Below are 9,779 nucleotides of genomic sequence, written 5' to 3'. Positions count from 1 at the left end.
CAAAAACAATAAAATACTAAGGAAAACAATTTAAGGTGAAAGCTCTATAAACTGAAAACTGTAAAACACCAATGAAAGAAACTAAGGATAACACAAATAAATGCACAGATATTCATGCTCATGGATTGGAAGAATGCCTATTATTAACATGTCCATACTGCCCCAAACAATCACCACATTTAGTGAAATTCCTGTCAATATCCAATGGCATTTTTCACAGCAGTAACAACAAAAAATTGTACAATTCCTGTGGAATTACAAAAGACCTTGGAATAGCCATAACCATCTTAAGAAAAAGGAACAAAGCTGGAGGCATCCCACTTCCTGATTTCAAACTATATTACAAAGCTCTAGTAATCAAAGCAGTACAGTACCAGCATTAAAACGAAGACAAAGAGGGACACCTGGGTTGCTCAGTTGGTTAAGTGCTGGGCTCTTGATTTCAGCTCAGGTCATGATATTACAGTTTGTGAGATCAAGCCCATGCTAAGCTCTACACTGAGAACATGGAGCCTGTTTGGGATTCTCTCTCTCTGCTGCTCCCTGCTTGCATGCATTCTTTCTCTTCAAATTAAGTAAGCAAACATGAAAAACATTAAAAAACTAAAAAGGGGCACCTGGTTGTTTCAGTCAGTTAAATCATGATCTCACTGTTGGTGGGGCCCAAGTCCCACGTCGGGCTCTGCGCTGGGATTCTTTCTCGCTCTCTCTCCCCCCTGCCCCCACCTCCCCTGCACAAGTGCTCTAGCTCTTTCTCTCTTTCTCAGGAATAAATTAATTTAAAAAATGGAGATATAGATCATTGGCACATAATACGGATCCCAGAAATATACATACATGGCCAATTACTTTTCTTTTTTTAATGTATTTTTAAGTTTATTTTTATTTATTTTGAGAGACAGAAAGAAAGAGAATGAGCTGGGGAGGGGCAGAGAGAGAAGGAGATAAAGAGAATCCCAAGCAGGCTCTGCACTGTCAGCACAGAACCCGACATGGGACTTGAACCCATGAACCATGAGATCGTGACCTGAATCAAAACCAAGAGTCAGATGCTCATTTGACTGAGCCACCCAGGTGCCCCTATGGTCGATTACTTTTTGATAAAAGAGCTAAGAATATACAAGGGGGAAATGATAGTTTCTTTAATAAATTGTATGGGGATAACTAGATAGTCACATGCAAAGGAATGAAACTGGGCCACTATCTTACATCATACTTAAAATTCAACTCAAAATGGATTAAAAACTTGAATGTAAGACTTGAAACCATAAAACTCTGGAAAAAAAACATATTGTGTAAGCTATTTGACATTGGTCTTGGCAATTACTATTATTTTTTTTTTATATTTGACACCAAAAAACAAAGCAACTAAAGCAAAGAATCAGCAAGTGAAACTACAACAAGCAAAAAAGCTGGGAAAGAACAGGAAATCAAATCATCAACAAATTAAAGGCAACCTATGAAATGGGAGAAAATATTTTCAAACAACATACCAATAAGAGCTTAATATCCAAAACATGTAAGAAACTCACAAAACTCAAGCAACAAATGAAAAGTCCAGTTAAAAAATGCGCAAGAACCGGAATAGACATTGTTCCAAAGAAGAAATTATTTTATGAGGAGCCTCCATACTGTTTTCCATATTGGAGCACCAATTTACATTCCTGCCAACGATGTCCAAGGATTCTTTTCCCACAGCCACATCCAGCATTTGTTATCTTTTGTCTTTTGTTAATAGAAATCTTTAAAAAATTTTTTTTTCAACGTTTATTTATTTTTGGGACAGAGAGAGACAGAGCATGAACGGGGGAGGGGCAGAGAGAGAGGGAGACACAGAATCGGAAACAGGCTCCAGGCTCTGAGCCATCAGCCCAGAGCCCGACGCGGGGCTCGAACTCACAGACCGCGAGATCGTGACCTGGCTGAAGTCGGACGCTTAACCGACTGCGCCACCCAGGCGCCCCAAGTTAATAGAAATCTTAACAGTGTAAGATTATATCACTGTGGTTTTGTTTTGCATTTCACTGATGATTAATTATGTTGAGCATCTTTTCACCACATGTTGGCCCTATGCATGTCTTCATTAGAAAATTGTCTATTCGGGTCCCCTGCCCCATTTCTCTTTGTCATACCTGATATTATTAATTCATTTATTTGGTTCAGGGGTCACAAACTATTTCTATGGTTACATACTGTACATTTGTTAAATTTTGCTGGTCATACCAGCTCTGTTGCATTTATGCTCATCTACTGTTGCAGCGTGATAGTAAGCTACAGCCAATATATAAAAGATTATGTGCCTGTAGTCCAGTGAAACTAATGGACACTAAACTTTTAACTCCTTATTTTTTTTCACCTGTCACAAAATGTCTTTTCATTTGATTTATTTTAACCATTAAAAATATTTCTGAAGCAACATAAAAACTGGAATTTCTCAAAACGTTTGATGACTTTTTTTTATATATTGCAGATTGCGTATTTCACAAAACTCAGTGTTAAGGTGTTGCTCATTTGAAGATTTCTCCCTTGTTGCAAATCTAAAATAATGCTTTTATTTTGTAATTACTTATATATTTTCATTTGAATAAAAAACTTAATTTAATTTATTCAATGGAATTAGTGGGTGATTATCAGGAAAATATATTCTTTAAAAGATATTAATAAGAACTATAAACCAAAAGCCAGATTTAGTTTAACATTAATGTAGCCTCATATATATCACTGTATGCTATTTAATTATTGGAACCATTATAAAAGACTGCAGATTTCAAATGTATTGACATGACAAATACGAGGGGAAATACTCTTAAAAATGACAATTCCCAATTTTCCTTGGAAGGATACAGTAACATTAGTCTAGTAATCAATAAATAGCCTAAAGTGTATGAAAAAAGAGTAAAAAGTAAAAGTAGAAAATATGAATGAAATAGAAAATCCAGTATTGTAACCTGTTAAACAATATTTCCAATGTTGCAATTATTATTGTTAAATAGAATCCCATTACACTTTAAAACACAAATTTAATAATCAAACATAAAGATATGTATTAAAATAAGAAAATATACTGAACATTACAAAATAATGGATGGTGTATTTTAACAAAACATAATTCATAATTACTGGATAAACTTATAATGAAGTAAATTAGAGGAAAGTCATACTTCATTAGCTACTCACAGTACTATCAAAATACGAAAGGGTTAACTTGAGTAGTAAGCACAATCAGTTGATGAAAGCAGTAGCCGGATTTTTGCGTTGACTTCTGATATTCTACATATCTATAATTTTTCAAATACTATAAAGGCTTTAGGAATGTTGTGATATATATATATATATATATATATATAGTCATGTTATGTGGCCCACATATATAATATGAAGATAGTGTTTTTTTCTCCTTATCCATAATGGAGAGGACCATTAGCACAGAAACTCACAACGTAGAAGTTATGCTTTGGAAAAGTAACTGAAGTTGGTAAAACTATAATGTTAGTATCCACTATTTCACTTCCACTATCTCAGCTTTTTGGAAAGAATGACTTTTCACGTGATTTGTCATAAGGGGCAGGCAGAGTGACAGGAATCTGAGAGAGAGAGAAAGAGTAAGAAAAAAAAAGTCTCATCCATCTAATAATAGTCATTTCCAGAAATTAGTATACATAGTGAAGAGGTCATAAGTTTTAAAACTGTGCTTATTAAAAGCAGAAAATATTCAACAGATTATATTTTTCCTTGTATTTTATACTTTGATACAAGGGGTATGTGTGTGTCTATGTGTAATCTTTGAATACGAAAGCTACAAATGCCAGTTAATGCAAGTATGTTTTATGAATGATCAAATACTTCAGAAAGTATGTTGTCATCATTTGTACTATATTCTGAAATGACAAAGAACTCTTTCAGAGAAAGAGACACTGTGTGCATTTATCCAATATTGTGTTCTTGAAAAAAAATCAGTATGCATTAAAACAGTGCAAATATGTGTTATCTTTTATGTAAAATACAATCAGATAATAACATCAATTACAAATGTATTTGACCTCATGATTCTTGACGAGGATTTCAAAATCCGGACAGGACACAAAAATCTTCCATATATTGCACCAATCTGTGTTCTTAAAACATGAAACATAAACAGCTCCTGCCTATAATATTTACATAATTATTATGACAACTGAAAACACCTCCATATGCTTCTAAAATGCATCTTTGTGGGAAATACTTTCCCCACTGACAAACATGTGTAAGATTCTGAGATTTGTAGTTATTAAATACGAATATTGGATTTACTGTAATTATATCTGGATATCATTCTATATTAGTACAGAATAACAATTATATGCACATGCTTATGAATATAACATATACTCATAAACACTTATACAGATACAGTTTTCGTTTTGAAAACTGCCATATAGATCCATTATATTTCAGATGCGCTTAGCTTGAAACATCACACTAAGTATGAGGAACAAAGGCAAATAGAGAATAAGAAAGAAATGAGTAGCATTAATCAATGTTAAATGAAAGCAAACAAATCATAATTTTAAAAGGGTTTGAGTGCCTTTTGAATGAGTTTCCCTTTTGATAAATGTTTTAGACTGTTGCAAAGCCTGTTAGACATAGAACTCCTAAATTTGGTAAATATGATTAATATTGTGCTTTTATTTCATTATATACTTCTGCATAAACTACAAAATTGGAAACAGGTTTTCTTTAGGGTTGATTAAAGGAAAACAAGACTTAGACCAGGTCTTTGTACACACTGATTTTAGTAATCAGAGTAATTTCAAAAAGGATACACATAATTCCGAGTCTTCTTTGCCTGCTTCTTTCATTATGCCAAAAGCAAAACTGGCTGTGGAAAGAATTGGCATCTCCTACAAGGCTCTACTCAAAGGAGAATCTGGAATCAGAACCCCTACTCTTTCCTCAGTAAACTAAAGGAACATTGATTATTGCAGTTTCTTTGTGGCACAGGCCACAGGCAGACCAGAACAATGACTAATGTTCCTCAGCGCAACCATAGGATGCCATTATGCTCACAGGACAGGGCCAAATCCTTCCTAATGAAGGGACTATTCTTTCTTCAATATGCCACAGAGAGAAAATGATGCTTTTTGACAGAGGTCTAACTCAGAGGATCGCGTAAAGAGGTTGGCTGAAATATCTGTCATTCTCCGGTAGGGTAGCTTTGGGATAGAACTATTCACTGACTAGCATTCATAGCCTGCTTTGGTCCTTTCCATCTTTTGCAAATGCACCTTAAGACATTTGATGTTAGGTGAGAAGGAGAATTCTGATAGGAATTACAAAGCAACACTTTGTCCTGTAAATAGGGGGTGACTTGACTAAGAGTAGGAAAGGTATGTTTTTAGACTGAGAAAGGCTTCAAGGTGAGGAGAGAGCGAAAGAGGTGTGTGTGTTGGGGTGGCGGGGTGGACAGAGGGAGAGAGAATATATCCAAGTATGAACATTTGGAAAGAAGAATGAGACAAGGAGTTAAAATGAGGTTCATAGATAAACACATCTCTGGATGGTATTTAGGTTTGAACTACCTTCCCTTATATAGAACAATAAAAAGTCTGACTTTGTTGAGAACTTCAACTTTGTTCTTTCTAATCTTAATTCTTCTCTAGGGATTGCTCTAGCACATACACTTTCAGTTTATATTTTTTCTATGTTCATATCACTCCTTTGTATTTATAGTCTTCTAAAGGGAAATGATAGTTAGAGAATCATTTTGGTTTCTTTTCTTCAGAGGTCAAGGTCATCACCCCCTTGAGGGAACTATGATCTAGAATCCCCAATGACTTTGAGGGGCAGTTGCCCATCTCAACAGAGATGTCCCATCTAGCCCATGACAGCTAAGGGAGGGAAATATATTTGAGAGGTAGAACCACTAAGTCTTCATCATGTTCTTGAAAGGAGCAAAGAGAAAAAAAATAATGGACCCACCCACATTTGGGCTACTGAAAATAACATGTGAAATTGTCTTCAAATCATTGGGGCATGTTACATAAAAACTCATGTTTGAGGTAGTAGTCACATGCCATGTCTAATCCTTTTTTTCTTCTTCTCACAATCCTAGACATTTTGTGCTCTAATTATTACCTTATTTTTTTCACCTTCCATTTCCTTCCACACTTCTCCCCTCTACCCCTTAAAAAGAGATGGAATACAAAAACAAAACCTATAAAATATGTATTTTCTTATACTCTAATAAGGAACTGATGTCCTCGTTACTTCTATTCATTAGGGTAAAACAAATTTTATGTGCCTTACTTGATACCCAAGTATAGTGACACATTTACCGACATCGCTGCACAATGGGTCAAGGGTATTGACAGAAGGGCTATAAGGAGGTCAGTTAATAGCACGACTCATGGAATTGTACATTACTGTCACAGTGGACTGAAACCTAGGAGATATAGTGCTGCAGGCATGGGTTCAGGAACTCTACTCATGAGAGCAGTAAGTCTGTTCTGAGAATTTGAACATCTAAAGTGTGCAAATTCAAGAAATGGCAGACCCAGGCACCTCAGTTAAAGATTTCAAAGCATTCTCAAATAGCTTGCTACACTGAGTGCAACAACAGACATTTGTGCTAAAAGGCAAGAGTATGCATGTATAATAGGTTGATGACTTAAAATAAGGATTGGCAGTTTTTATTAATAAAAATAAATTGCTTATATTGATTGTATATTTATCATGTAATAGCCACTGTGATGGTTTATAAAAATTATGTCCTTTAACTTAACACCAAAAAAATCTATGATCAGAACCACAATCTCATTATATAAGCAGTGTGAAAAGTAATATTCATTTTTTTTAAGTACAAAAATACCACAAGGTAGATTTTTCAGAAGCTTACAGCATCCCAGTTTATGATTAGGTGCTTCCCACTGGTGCCAATTTAGCAAGTGGAATCATTGCCTGCTCCTTAATCCTGATCCAGGAAAAGTTCTGGAAATGAGTAAAGCTCTAGACCCAAACTTTAAGTGTCCAGCCTTCCCAATTTCTAAGTCACCTCAAGACTCAATGGGTCCATCAGGAAGGCGTCTCCATCCTTATAACCATCTATAGGAACACAGAGAAACATCTTTATATATAACTACTATTCACTTCTCAATGCACTTTACTAAAAAGGAGAAGGTCTTATAGGCATGCCATATTACTCTCCTAGAAAATTTCAGAGTCCACGTATCTACATGCTGCAACTGAAGCCATTGTTTTGGGGTGAGAACTCAAAGAGGGGTGAGCACAGTAGCACCTTTATATCTGTCAATCTCTGGTCATACTTCATCATGCAGAGCATTTCCTACAGATTAGATCCAGACACCCTCAATCTTACCTAATATTTGAGCAGCTCTTCACTGACAGTACCACAGTGAAAGAGTTTTCTTAATATGGAGATTAGGAAAAGCCTAGTAACTGTCTTCAGTGCCATATTAGACTTTATTATTCTTGTGATGTTTCCCTATTTTCAATTCATGACATTATCCTAAGACCATATTCAGTTTGGTAGCAAATAGTATCTGCCAGATGCCCTAAACTTAGTGACTTCTTCACTGTAGGAAATAGGTCCTTGGTTTTATATGCTTTGACAGCCAGAGGACCTATTCAGCCCAAGAATTCTTTGGATACATGAGGTAGATAAAGGAATTCCAAACATTCTTTGCTTGGCTTACCATCTTATTTTCTGCATGCCTCCACACACATTACATTGTGGAGAAATCACTTGCTCCTAATCACAGGATAGTGATTACAAAGCACTTCACATGCATGGCTTTTCATCTGAAACATTTAATTTCTAATTGTATGCTGCATAGCCTTTAATGTTGATTACAAAACACTTTCTATAACTTCATCAGATTGCAATGATATCTCATGAGGTATGAACATAGCCTGAGCTGCGATAATTAATACTCTCCATAATCAGGTATTTAAAGTTTGTAAGTCATAATAAAAATATTGTCCTGGCTTAATTCTAGGGTAGTAATTACATTAAAGATGGTTGTTTACAACACCAGGCTCAAGGGATCTCAGGTGCATAACCCAACTGTCAGCTCCAGTACCTTGTCCTTTGAGATCCAAATGTAATTTGTTCAAAATCCATTACATGTGCGGTGGGAAGTCCTGCCTTCTTGATATCTCTGTTTTGTTTGGGTCTATGTTTCTGTTCCCATTGAAGTAGTTCATTTTTGGAATTATTTCACTAGCTTACCTCTGTGTTAGTTCATGTTAGGTTTAATTATATTAAAAATACTCCCTTCATCTCAATAACCTTTTAGACACTCTTCCCTCAAGATCTCTCTGTAAAATCATTACTTTGACATAGCCACTATTACCAATAAGATCAAAGTAACTATTTTTCTGGATCACACCACAACTACTGAAAAAAATGCTCCATGAAATTTTCACACAGATGTAAATTCATATGAGAAGAAAGAATACCATCAAAGCAAACTGTATGCCAGTATGTGCAGTTCTGGAATTATTTGGAAACTCTTTTGCAACAGGGAGGTATTATAATAATGATGTGGTAAAAATAAAATGTTAAGATGAAAACTCTTGTTGCTCTAGTAAATACTAAGGCAATTCAAGCCAAGATACTATAGTTACTCAAATATATTTCTGTAAGCGGGATTTTCTGTTATTTTAATATTTATGATTCTGCATGAAGTGTTATTTGTAACAGATATAGCACAAGATAGTAAAAGACAAAAAGGGTGTATTGACTCCAGCTGCTTCCAATGTCAGGAATGGATTGTTTGAGGGATAATCCAGCTCATGGACTTGCCCTATAGTGAGAAGTTGCTAAGATATTTCACATTTGTCAATGTGGCAACAGATTTAAATTTACACACATACATACATATTCTGAAGCCCCATGTTGGGGGTTGTTTATACTTGAGAAAGAGAGAAAACAACAACAACAACAACAAACCTCTAATGACTGCCAGTAGCAAATGGCCTAGAACTAAGAGATAGGACACAGTGTTCTCCTGATGATCAGATACTTTTGCAGAATACCAATATCCAAGAAGGTTATTCATAATCATGATGGAGAGAGTTAAAACAAGACAAATTATGTCTAAACACAGACAAGAATCTATGAAGACCACAAAACTCTCTGATATATCTATCTATATCTATATATCTATATATATTTCCCAGCTTCTTTACTAAATTCAGCTTTAGCCCTACTTCATTCCTCCCACTTCCATATAAAAATAGGAGTATTGATTCTGTTTTCTAGCAGTATTTAACCTAAAGGAAAACCATGCCCCCTTAAACCTTTCACCAGTATCACTTAACACAATCCCAAATCTCCTCAATATCTCTCAGAGGCACTCCATGAGACAATATATTGTCAAAAGGGAGAAACTCACTTTTTTGGTTTTATGAGAGTTTAGGGACCCTTTCTACAGACCACGTTGCTCTGACCAAATGCCCTCAATTTTATAAGCCATTATGATGAGACTGAGGCTAATAGGTAAAAATTATTATAAAATTCCACAATCTTGAAAAAAATTTATTCCAGTATATTTTAGTAAAATTACTTAGGTGACTACTCTATGTTTTAACCACATTAACTGTATGCCTCTGAACTATGTTTTCGTAATAAATTCTAGGGCCAGACACATTTATGCTTCCCACTTATTTATTATTGATACTAGGGTTTTTACTCTTGCTACATCAGACAGAAACCTTCTTTTTCCCTTTCACAAGACTTAACACATTCTATACATTATCTTTAATATTCTGATTTCAAA

Source organism: Lynx canadensis, chromosome B3, assembly GCF_007474595.2.
Source record: "Lynx canadensis isolate LIC74 chromosome B3, mLynCan4.pri.v2, whole genome shotgun sequence".
Classification (NCBI taxonomy): domain Eukaryota; kingdom Metazoa; phylum Chordata; class Mammalia; order Carnivora; family Felidae; genus Lynx; species Lynx canadensis.
Note: the sequence above shows the minus strand (reverse complement) of the source record.